We start from the raw sequence: 12,379 nt of genomic DNA, 5'->3' as shown, positions 1-12,379 counted from the left end.
CATTCAAAGAAGAACTAAAACCTATCCTCCTCAAACTATTCCAAAAAATTAAAGAGGAAGGAATACTTCCCAAGCTCATTCAATGAAGCCAGCATTACCCGAATTTCCAAACCAGATAAAGACAACACAAAGAAAAAGTATTACAGGTCAATATCCCTCATGAACATAGACGCCAAAATCCTCAACAAAATTCTAGCAAATCAGATCCAGCATTACATTAGAAAGATCATACACCATGACCAAGTAGGATTTATCCCAGGATGTAAGGATGGTACAATTTCCACAAATCAGTAAACGTGATACATCACATAAACCAACTGAGAGATAAAAATCACATAGTTATATCAATTGATGCAGAAAAAGTATTTGACAAAATCCAACACCCTTTCTTGATAAAAATCCTCAGCAAAGTGGGAATAGAGGGATCATACCTCAACATAATAATAGGTTTGCCTTATATGACAAACCTGCAGCCAACACCATACTCAATGGGCAGAAACTAAAACCATTTTACCTAAGAACAGGAACAAGACAGGGATGCCCACTTTCACAACTCCTGTTTGACACAGTACTGGAAGGGCTAGCCATAGTGATTAGACAAGAAGAAATAAAAGGTACCCAAATTGGAAAAGAAGACGTAAAACTGTCATTATTCTCAGATGACATGATACTGTACATAGAAAACCCTAAAGACTCCATCAAAAAATTATTAGATTTAATAAACGCATTCGGCAATGTAGCAGGATACAAAATTAACGCCCAGAAATCTATGGCATTTGTATACACCAATAGTGAAATTACAGAAAGAGAGATTTAAAAAAAAATCCCATTTACCATTGCACCAAAATAATTAAGATACCTAGGAAAAAACTTAACCAAGGAGGTAAGAGACCTGTATTTGGAAAACTACAAGACATTGAAAAAAGAATAGAGTAAGACATAAACAGATGGAAGAACATACCGTGTTCACGGACTGGTAGAGTCAACATCATTAAAATGTCCATACTACCCAAAGCAATCTATAGATTCCATGCACTCCCCATTAAAATACCAATGGTATATTTCACAGACCTATAATGAACTCTCCAAAAATTCATCTGGAATAAAAAAAGACCCCGAATAGCTGCAGCAATCCTGAGAAAGAACAAAGTAGGAGGGATCTCAATACCAGATATCAAGCTATATTATAAAGCCACTCTTCTCAAAACAGCCTGGTACTGACACAAGAACAGACATATAGACCAATGGCACAGAATAGAGAACCCAGAAATTGACCCAAGCCATTATGTTCAATTAATATTTGACAAAGGAGGCAAGAGCGTACAGTGGAGTCAAGACATTCGCTTCAATAAGTGGTGTTGGGAAAATTGGACAGATACATGCAAAAAAATGAAACTAGACCACCAACTTGCATCATACATAAAAATAAACTCAAAATGGATAAAGGACTTAAACGTAAGACGGGAAACCATAAAAATCTTAGAGGAATCCACAGGCAGCAAAATCTCAGACATATGCTGAAGCAATATCTTCACGATAGCAGCTCCTAGGGCAATGGAAACTAAAGAGAAAATAAACAAATGGGACCACATCAAAATAAAAAGCTTCTACACAGCAAAGAAAACCATCAACAAAACAACAAGAGAGCCTACTGCATGGGAGAACACATTTGCCAATGTTATCTCTGATAAGGGTTTAATCTCCAACATTTACAGGGAACTTGTACAACTTAAAAGGAAGATAAACAATCCAATCAAAAAATTGGCAATGGACTACATAGATACTTTTAGAAAGAGGACATACAGAAGGCCAATAGACATATGAAAATATGCTCAGTCACTAATTATCCAAGACATGCAAATCAAAACGACAATGAGTTACCATCTCGCACCTGTCAGAATGGCTATCATCAACAAATCAACAAATGACAAGTGCTGGCGAGGATGCGGAGAAAAAAGAACCCTCGTGCACTTCTGGTGGGAATGCAGAATGTTCTCCCAGTGGCACATATGGAGTTTCCTCAAAAAACTAATAATGGAACTCCCATTTGATCCAGTCATAGCAGCACAATTCACCATAGCTAAGATTTAGAAACAGCCTAAGTGCCCATCAGCAGATGAGTGGACTAAAAAACTGTGGTACATCTACACAATGGAATACTACGCTGCTGTAAAAAGGAAGGAACTCTTACCATTCACAACAGCATGGATGGACCTGGAGAGCATTATGCTAAGCGAAATAAGTCAGTCAGAGAAATATAAATATCACATAATCTCACTTATTTGTAGAATATAATGAACAACATAATCTGATGAACAAAAACAGATCCAGAGACAGATAAGCATCAATCAGACCATCAAACCTCAGAGGGAAGGCAGGGGAGGGTGGGAGGAAGGGGGAGAGATCAACCAAAAGACTTGTATGCATGCATATAAGCCTAACCAATAGACATAGACACTAGGGGGGTAAGGGAAGGAGCAGAAAGGTAAGGGGGGGGGGGGGAGATAATAAGGACACATATGTAATACCTTTATCAATAAAGAATAAAGAATAAAATAATAATTTTTAAATATGACATAGAGACCAAAAACCAATACAAAAGATCAATAAATCCTTGTAGAGAGCTGGTCCTTCGAAAGAATAAACAAGTTTGATGAACCTCTAGCCACACTCACTAGGAAACAAAGAGAGAAGACTCAGAAATAAATTGAAACTAAAGAGGTCAAGTAACAAACAACCCCACCGAAATACAAAGGATCGTAAACCATTACTATGAATGACTCTATTTCAACAACAACAAAAAAAAAACAACCTAGATGAAATGGACATATTCCTAGAAAAATACAAGCTTCCAAAACTCAATCAGGAAGAATCAGAAAACCTGAATAGGCCAATAACTATGGATGAAATTGAAGCAGTAATAAAAACACTTGCAAGCAACCAAAGCCCTGGTCCAGACAGCTTCACAGGGGAGTTTTATGAAACATCCAAAGAACTAAAACCTCTCCTCCTCAAGACTATCCCAAAAATTAAAGAGGAAGGAACACTTCCAGTGGTCCCACTTCTGGGAATATATCCCAAGAAATATGAAACACCAATCAGAAAGAATAGATGCACCCCTATGTTCATAGCAGCACAATTTATAATGGGTAAGATTTGGAAACAGCGTAAGTGTCCATCAGAAGATGAGTGGATTAAAAAACCCTGGTACATCTACACAATGGAACACTATACAGCTTTAAAAAAGAAAGAACTCTTACCCCATAAAAAGTATTTAATGAAATGGATGTAACCAGAATACCATATGCAGAGTTTAAAACAATGGTTAGAAGGATGCTTAAGGGCCTTAGGGGAAGAATGAATGATTTAATGAGAATTTAAAGAGATAGCAAGCGTTACAAAGAACATAAAAACCATAAAAAAGAACCAGAAATGAAGACTACATTATCTGAAATGAAGAATATACTAGAAGGAATCAACATCAGGTTAGATGAAACAGAGGATCGAATCAGTGATTTAGAGGGCACGATAACTGCAAGCACCCAAGCAAAGCATCTAAAAGAAAATATTATTTTAAAAATGAAGAAGGACCAAGGGACCTTTGGGAAATGAAGCATAATAACATCTATATCATAGGGATCCAAGAAGAAAAAGAGAGTGAGTAAAGTATAAAAAACCTGTTTGAAGATTAAATAATGGCTGAAAACTCCCCTAACCTGGTAAAGGAAAAAGACACACAAGTTCAGGAAGCACAGACAGTCTCAATCAAGATGAACTCAAAAGGGCCCACACCAAGACTGCTGGAGGCTAATTCCAGCAGGTCATAATTATGCAAGAAGTTCATCAAAAGGTTGATGAACCTTGTGGCTTCAGCAGGGCTGAAGATCTGAATGTTATTGCCTGCTGCCAGACAGCTGAGGGCAGTTCCCCCAACCTGATAATCTTTTACTGTTTACCAAACCTTACCTTTGATATGTACATCTGCTTTGCTATAGGGCAAAATGTGTTAATAAAATCTAGGGGTCTGGAGATTTGGGGAGCTTAGTCACTAGAACTAAGTTTCCATCTGGCTTTCCCCAAAATGCCTTCCAAATTCATATTTCTTCTCTAGCCTCTTCATTCATTTATGCACAGCCCCTTTTCCAGATTCCTTGAACCCTAGTAGATGTGGAAAGAACACGGCACAAGATACCTCATAATTAAAATGGCTAGAGAGAGAGAGAGACAGTTAGTTATATACAAAGGAGTCCACATGATGCTGTCAGCTGATTTCTCAACAGAAACACCTTAGCAGAACAGATTAGCATGAAATATTCAAAGTGATGAAAAGCAAGGAACTGCCACAAAGTCTACTCTATCCAGCAAGACTATCATTTAAAATTGACCCCCACCCCCCACTGCAAAAAAAAGGCTAAACAGGTTCATTATGGCATAACCAGTATTACAAAAAATGTTAAAGGGCCTGCTTTTAAAAGAAGAAGAAATATGTAAAGAGAGGAACATAGCTATAAAGAATAAAATGGCAATAAATAAGTACTGATCAATAGTAACCTTACATATAAATGGGTTAAATGCTCCATTCAAAAGATATAAGATAGCTGAATAGATTTAAAAAAACAAACATGACACATATTTATGCTGTTTAAAAGAGACCCACATCAGTTCAAAAGTTACACACAGACTGAAATTGGGGGGATGGAAAAAATATTCCATGCAAATAGAAAAGGAAAAAAAATTGGGGTAAGCAATACATATATGTGACAAAATAGACTTTAAAACAAAGGCCATAAAAGACACAAAGAGATCACTACATATAAATAAATGGATCAATCCAATAAGAGGATACGACTCTTGTAAACTTATATAGCAACACATAACTATATAAAGATAATATTTATAAAATAATTTCTTGACAGACGTTTTTCTCCAACTGACTGCACAATTAGAAAGGATAAACAAGTTTACCAGTTATTACTTATAGATATTCTTGGTAATGTTTCATTAAAAAGCAAATCTCTTCTTTGCCATTCCTTGTCTTGGGCAATTAGAGATGCATAGTTGACATCTATGAATAATATCTGATTACTCATTAACTGGAGATATAAAAATAAAAGAAAAAGATTTTAAGAAGAGAAGAGTCAAATAGCTCATGCCGACTTTAAAATATTGATGACAAAGGTGTGAGAATTGTAAAATACTTAGGGTTTAACCTAAAACTTGTTTTTATCTTTGATTTTTAGAAAGCACTGTGCTGATAAAAAATGAGTTTGCTCAGATCGAGAATATATTGGCACTCTCTTAAACACAACCTGAAACTGAACGTGGGGAAGGTCATGTAATGAGAATAGAGCCATAGTTGTCTAATAATTATTCACCTTACTAACTATAGATAAGTTTTCTTACACACCCTGGGAAACTGGAGGATGAAACAGGCCTGTAAAAAATAAGACACCTCCATGGGTCCATTACTCAGAAAATAAATAACATTTTGAGAACAGACCAAGGACAGGACACGCTTTGATTTGGTTGCTGCACCTGGACCCTGATCCCCTCTGGGAGTTTTTCCCTGGAATGCTGACCATTCTCGAGTCCCAGAAACAGGCTGAGCTGTTTGTAACATCATAGAAGATTAGCCACCTGGTTATCAGACTTTGAGTTCCTGAAGGCTGGACTGCAGACTCTACCCTCCCCTTTCCATGTTATATTTGTAGCTCGCAGGTGCATGTAACTATCTTCTCCCTCGTGTGTATATAACCAGCCAACTGGCAAGGGAGGTCAGAGCAGAATTTTGTGGATGACCTGCTCTCTCCCATACTGCCCACAGTATTGGAATAAATGCTCATATATGATTCAACCCTGTCTCTGCTTAATTGGCTCAAGTGGTGACAGGCAGCCCGGACCCCTTGATTGTCAGGTTACAAAACCAGGGAGCTGAAGCACAAGACATTTCTGACAAAGATAGCCAGTCAAGCATAAAAATGGGAATTGGTTGTGTCTAGTTGACTTGGCATGGATGAAGGCAATTACTATCACTAAAAGTTGTTTTAATTATTTGAAACTTATGTCATATTATGTGTAAAGTGCTTCTTATTTATAAACTATTACATCATTTCCATATCTGCAGTGTCCTTCTTGGATAACCACAAACTTGAAAGTGGTCCAAAATCTTGTTCATGGTTTTCTACAAGCACAGGGAAGCTCACATGTTGAATTGTCTATCTGGAGTTAGGAGAATGTGTTTGGGTTTTACTTTTACTTCTTGTTTAAATATAGATCACTATTTTAAAATGTAAACATCCAATGGCATTCCCTTACAACGACAGGAATCCTGAGGCAGAAACCTGTAGTATTAACATTTCACTCACCCAGAAGGACGCCCCAAATGCTTAAGGCCAAGGAGACAGCATTATTAAATGCCTTATGACTTTACAGTTATCCTCTATTATTCTTGCTAACCCACATTTCCAAAAGATCACCGGATAAATTAGGCAGGGCACTGAAACAGTATTTGTAAAATTGAACTAATTAAAAGCAATCCACGTTGCTCTGAGGGTGTGTATCTGTGAATTACTAGGTAAAGAATTTACATGCAAGTTTATTCCAAACTAGATTTACATCATTTGTAGGTTATTTTTTAGGAGTACCAGTTTTAGCCCAGAAACATGTCAACAGAGTATTTCTAAACTATCATTTCAAATTACCACTGTAAAGGGTGGGAGGAGGTGGAAGGAATAGTAACTGGAAGACTTGTCAGCTCCATAACAATGCCCCCCCCCCCCCCCCCCCCCCCCCCCCCCGCGCGCGCTCTTCCTTCCCATCACAATTCTGGCGTCACTTAGTCTCTGGTATCTGTTTCCGACTTCGCCACCCTCCTCTCTGTAGAGAATTGGCACCCAATGGCAGGCGAAGGAAAAGATCAACATCCCAGCTCTCAACACAATCTAAGCGCTGGCCCAGAGACACTTGAAGAACGGCCCTAACTTTCCCGCGCCACACTTCTCGAGCCTCAAAGGTAAGCAGAGCAAAAAAACTAGGAGACAGATCAGGGAGGCCAGCTGAGTCACACCTCCATCTCTCCACTGTCCCACCCACCACACACACACCCTCCAGCCACAGCAAACGGTTACTCAGCTCCCAGTCTAGGTCCTCGGGGCTCCGCCCCCGCGCGGTGCCAGCCCCAGGGCCGGAGGGCAAGCCTGCATTCCGGCCCACGCCCTGGGCCACAGCCTGCCTAGAGAGAAGCATCCTCTGACAAGTCCCAGGTGCCAGCAGCTGGGCAGCTGCGGCCTCCAGAAGAGAGAAGAGCGCTCGGTCAACTCCCAGGAGCTGCCCCCTCCGGCTCCTCGACCCCATCCCCCAGCCCACCCCAAACAGGCTCCGCCAAGAAATACCGTGATGGAGAGTACAAAGAACCAAGCCATACACCAACAGCCTCAAGGCTTCCCTTATGCTAGATAAACATACCCACACTCGCACGCACTCACCCGGCGCGCGCCGGGGAGCACACTTGTTACCTGTCCCCACGTCGGCACTCATTCCTCTCCCCACCCCAAGTCTGGCTGTTCCCCACCCCCGCGGTGGGTCCCCGGCCGCCCGCTCCGAGCACCCGAGCACTCACGGCCTAGCTGCGCGCGCCCCGTGGCTGCTGTCCCTGACGCTGGAGGTGGGGACCAAATCTGCGGCTGCAGCGGTGGCAGCGGCCCCAGCCCCGGCCCTAGCCGGCGTCAGTCAGGCTGGAGCCGCGGAGCCTCAGCGCCCATATTAGTGCGCCGACCTGGAAGGCTGCCAGCCGTCCTGCTCGCGGTCCCGCCCCCGCCGCCCGCTGCTGCCACGCGCCCCGGCAGCCTGGGGAGCCCGCGCCAAGCGGGAGCGCGGCCCACCACGCGGTCCCTTGCGCGGAAATTTGCGGCCGGCACCTCGCAGCCAGAGCCCTATGGCCCCTGACCCGGCTGTCTTCTATGTCTTCCTGCGAAACCGCAGGCTTGTCTCTGTCCGAGACCAAGCCCCTCTCTGGGACCGCGGTGCGGGGGGGCCTACCAGCATTGGTCACCTCGTTTCTCTTGCCCGTCCCCACTCCTCCCAACACCCCTCGCCACCCTCCCTCACCCACTCCTCACCCCTCCCCCTTACCGCTCACCCCAGAGACTTCCCATTTTCTACCTGGAGCCTGAGACCAAAGTAAGATTGTTACCAGCAGAGATATAAGACCAACAAATCTCATATCCACTCTGATGGTTACTGTTACGTGCCCTTTGTTCCTTATTAGCTTTTCAGAGTAAAGAGGATAATTTCGCCCATGGACTGCACCAGAACAACTGGTTTGTGCTGGCATAGGCAGAAGAAAATCTATTCACTCTTGAGTAGTAAATGGTGCTTAAAAAGCGTTATATAATTATGTGGATTGTCATTTTCTTACACATATTTATTTGCTTAACAGCCATTAAGATTTAATATTATCTAATCTAACAGAGATACAATTTTATGGGCACTGAGCAACATTAATGTAGAACCTTGCCTCAAGGCCTGACTACACCCTAGGTAGCCTGGCTTTTGAAGTCACTATGGACTCCTACTAATACTCTTAAGAAATGCCAGCAACATACTGATAACTTTTGATTCTCCATCAGCCAGGAGCTCTTCATAGAAAAGGCATTTACTGCAGAGGTGAAAGTAGAATAAAGCCACATAGGACGTATTCAATTTGCTCCTGTGCATAAGAAAAATCAGTCCTCCAAAAGGTCCAGGTACCCCAGAAATGTACTAGTAAATGCAAGGCCTTGTACTTAACTGCTTTGTCAGGTTCTCAAAGCACTGCATTTTCCTTCCATGGTAGATGTCATTTTTGCATTATCATACTGTTGCAGTTAAGCAATGACCTTGTTTAAAACAGCATTTGTAGAAGAACCTTAAACTCGAATTTAAATCAACTTTCTACATCTGACCCATTTACCTCTGCTCCAGGCTAGATGTTAAGCTTGAGATTGCTGAGTGTGAAACACCAGGAAACATTTAGACTGCTAAAAGATACAGATTTTGTTTGATGTGTTTACTGCAAGTAAACTAATTAGGTCCTCAGGCACTCAGAAGTGGCTCACTTTTTTCTTAGTGTTGTTAAACCTCACTGGAGGATATTTTTTTCATTGATTTTTTAGAGATAATGGAAGGGAGGGGGAGAGACACAAAAAGAGAAACAACATCGACTGGTTGCCTTCTTCCTTGAGCCCTGATCGATCCTGCTGGAGACTGAGTCTGCAACCAAGGTCCATGCCCTTGGCCGGAATCAAACCCAAGATCCTTCAGTCCCAGGGCCAACATGCCAACAACTGAGCAGAAGTGGCCCACTCTTTAAAAAAATATCCTGTATAATAAAATCCTAATATGCTAGTGTCTAGTTGTCTGTTCAACCAATCAAAGTGTAATATGCTAATGATATGCTAAGGTCGCTCAACCGCTCACTATGATGTGCAATGACCACCAGAGGGCAGACGCTCTGGTAGATTAGCTTGCTGCTGGGGTCTGGCCGATCCGGATTGAGCGAGACAGGCCGGACACTCCCTGGAGCCCTCCCACAGTCCCTCACTGGCTGGCCAACCTCCCGCTTCCCACTCCAGCCCCGATCATGCAATGGTGGGGTCCCTCAGCCTGGCCTGTGCCCTCTCACAATCTGGGACCCCTCGGGGGATGTCAGAGAGCTGGTTTCAGCCTGATCCTGCAGGCCAGGCTGAGGGACCTCACTGGTGCACAAATTTGTGCACTGGGCCTCTAGTTATTCAGAAAAGAAATGGCAGAGAAACCAAGATGGCGGCATAGGTAAACACCGGAAATTGCTGCCTCGCACAACCACTTCAAAAATACAACTAAAAGACAAAACAGACATTATCCAGAACCACAGGAAGGCTGGCTGAGTGGAAATTCTACAACTAGAAGGAAAGAGAAAAGCACACTGAGACTCAGAGGAGCTGCGGAAGTAAAGTGCAGAGGTATGGAGGCTCGAGCGCGCGGAAAGGGGCTGGCACCTGCTGTCTTTTTTAATCGGGAGGGAGTCACAAGCTCCCAACTGCTCTGAACTCCAGTTCCGGGAAGTCTCTGGGGACCCAGGACTCATACAGGGAGAAACTGTACTGTCTGGCAGCGGGCAGAACTCAGAACTTGAGGGCGGCTTTCCCTCAGAGGAGCTTGCAGTGATTACTGGGACACTGAGACTTGGGGGCCCCTTAGGGCAGGACTGAGGATCAGCCATAGCTGCTTGCTCCACCCTGTTGATTCCCTGAGACCCCGCCCCACCCAAGCTGTGGCAGAGGCTTTTGCATATGAATGCCCTGGCCCTTTGCAATCTGAAAATTACCTAACAAACTGTAACTGGGCCAGACAGACCCAGAACTTCCAAGAGAAGGCCCAAGGCCCCACAGCAAATTGCATTGCTTCACAGCTGGGCCTCATCTGGGCACCTCCAAACCCCAAAAAAGGAAGGGGAATCTGTAGGTCTCTTCATAGCTCCTGCTGGGTAGCCTCAGGAAGAGGCTAAATTAGCACCTCCTTAGAGATCCAAGTGCCAGTGTGCCCAGTAGTCAGAGTGAGACCATCCAGATTACAACTCCTCAGATCCATAAGGGACACACTCAGGGGGCAGACTCAGTGAGCAGCAAGTCTTGCCCCATAAGGGTGTCTCCAGCACAGAAGTTCTCCCACCATAGACACAGCTGATTCTCACAGCCAGTTGGCCTGGAGGTCAATTCCTCCCAGTGATAAATACAACAATCAAGGCTTAACTACAACAAGACTACAACAAGACTGTGCACAAAGCCCACAAAGGGGTGCACCAAGAGTGTCCATCGCAGGTAATTGGGGAGGCTGAGCCACTGGGCTCTATAGGACACCTAGCACACAAAGCCACTCTATCAACACAGGGAAGCAGCCAAAATGCGGAGACAAAGAAACAGGTCACAAATGACAGAAATGGAGGAAAGCAAACTACAGGATATAGAGTTCAAAACCACACTTTTAAGGTTTTTCAAGAATTTTCTAGAAACCGCCGATAAATTTAGTGAGAACCTCAAGAAGTCTAGTGAGACCCTCGAGGATATGAAAAAAGACCAACTAGAAATTACGCATACACTGACTGAAATAAAGAATAATATACAGAGATCCAACAGCAGACAAGAGGATCCCAAGAATCAAGTCAAAGAATTGAAATACGAAGAAACAAAAAATACCCAACCGGAAAAGCAAAAAAAAACAAAACAAGAATCCAAAAATATGAAGATAGTGTAAGGAGCCTCTGGGACAACTTCAAGCATACCAACATCCGAATTATAGGGGTGCCTGAAGAAGAGAGAGGGCAAGATATTGAAAACCTATTTGAAGAAATAATGACAGAAAACTTCCCCTACCTGGTGAAAGAAATAGATTACAAATCCAGGAAGCACAGAGAACCCCAAACAAAAGGAATCCAAAGAGGACCACACCAAGATACATCATAATTAAAAAGCTAAGAGCAAAAGACAAAGAGAGAATCTTAAAAACAGCAAGAGAGAAAAAGTCAGTTACCTACAAGGGAGTACCCATAGGATTGTCAGCTGATTTCTCAACAGAAACTATGCAGACCAGAAGGGAGTGGCAAGAAATATTCAAAGTGATGAATGCCAAGAACCTACAACTAAGATTACTTTACCCAGCAAAGCTATCATTCAGAATTGAAGGTCAGATAAAAAGCTTCACAGATAAGAAAAAGCTAAAGGATCTCATCACCACCAAACCAGCATTATATGAAATGCTGAAAGGTATTCTTTAAGAAGAGGAAGAAGAAAAAGGTAAAGATAAAAATTATGAACAGCAAATACATATCTATCAACAAGTGAATCTAAAAATCAAGTGAATAAAAAATCTGATGAGCAGAGTAAACTGGTGAATATAATAGAACCAGGGGCATAGAAAGGGAGTGGACTGACAATTCTTGGGGGGAAAGGGGTGTGGGGGTGCAGGAAGAGACTGGACAAAAATCGTACACCTATGGATGAAGACAGTGGGAGGGGTAAGGGCAGAGGGTGGGGTGGGAACTGGGTGGAGGAGAGCTATGTGGGGGGAAAAAAGATGAACAACTGTAATAATCTGAACAATAAAGATTTAATTAAAAACAAAAAAGAAAAGAAATGGCCCAGTCACAATCTCAGTGTCCTCTTATGTGGATTAGACAATGCAGAGGACACATATGAATAGCAAGGAGTTTATAGTCTCTGCCTTGCTGTCTCCTGCTTCTGGCACTGAATTTTTTTTTTAATCTTTATTGTTGAAACTATTACACAGGTCCTCCTTTTCCCTGCCATTAACTTCTTCTAGCCCACTCCCATCTACCCGCCTCTCCACCCTAGGTCCTCACCAC

At 42.7% G+C, this 12,379-nt stretch overlaps 1 protein-coding gene across 1 annotated transcript in view; it reads left to right on the top strand.

Annotated features, from left to right (window-relative positions):
* Positions 1-6,935: 6,935 nt before the first annotated feature.
* The window catches only part of PROSER1 (proline and serine rich 1), a 157,559-nt gene continuing 152,115 nt past the window's right edge, over positions 6,936-12,379 (top strand). The window contains exon 1 of the mRNA XM_070409240.1: positions 6,936-7,012. The gene's annotated coding sequence lies outside the window, so the exon portion shown is untranslated. The remainder of the gene's footprint in view (positions 7,013-12,379) is intronic.

This window comes from Myotis yumanensis, unplaced genomic scaffold, assembly GCF_028538775.1.
Source record: "Myotis yumanensis isolate MYYU_CA2020_CCGP unplaced genomic scaffold, mMyoYum1.0.hap1 SCAF_3, whole genome shotgun sequence".
NCBI lineage: Eukaryota > Metazoa > Chordata > Mammalia > Chiroptera > Vespertilionidae > Myotis > Myotis yumanensis.
The sequence above is the reverse complement of the archived record's forward strand: the minus strand, read 5'-3'. Positions and strand labels throughout refer to the sequence as shown.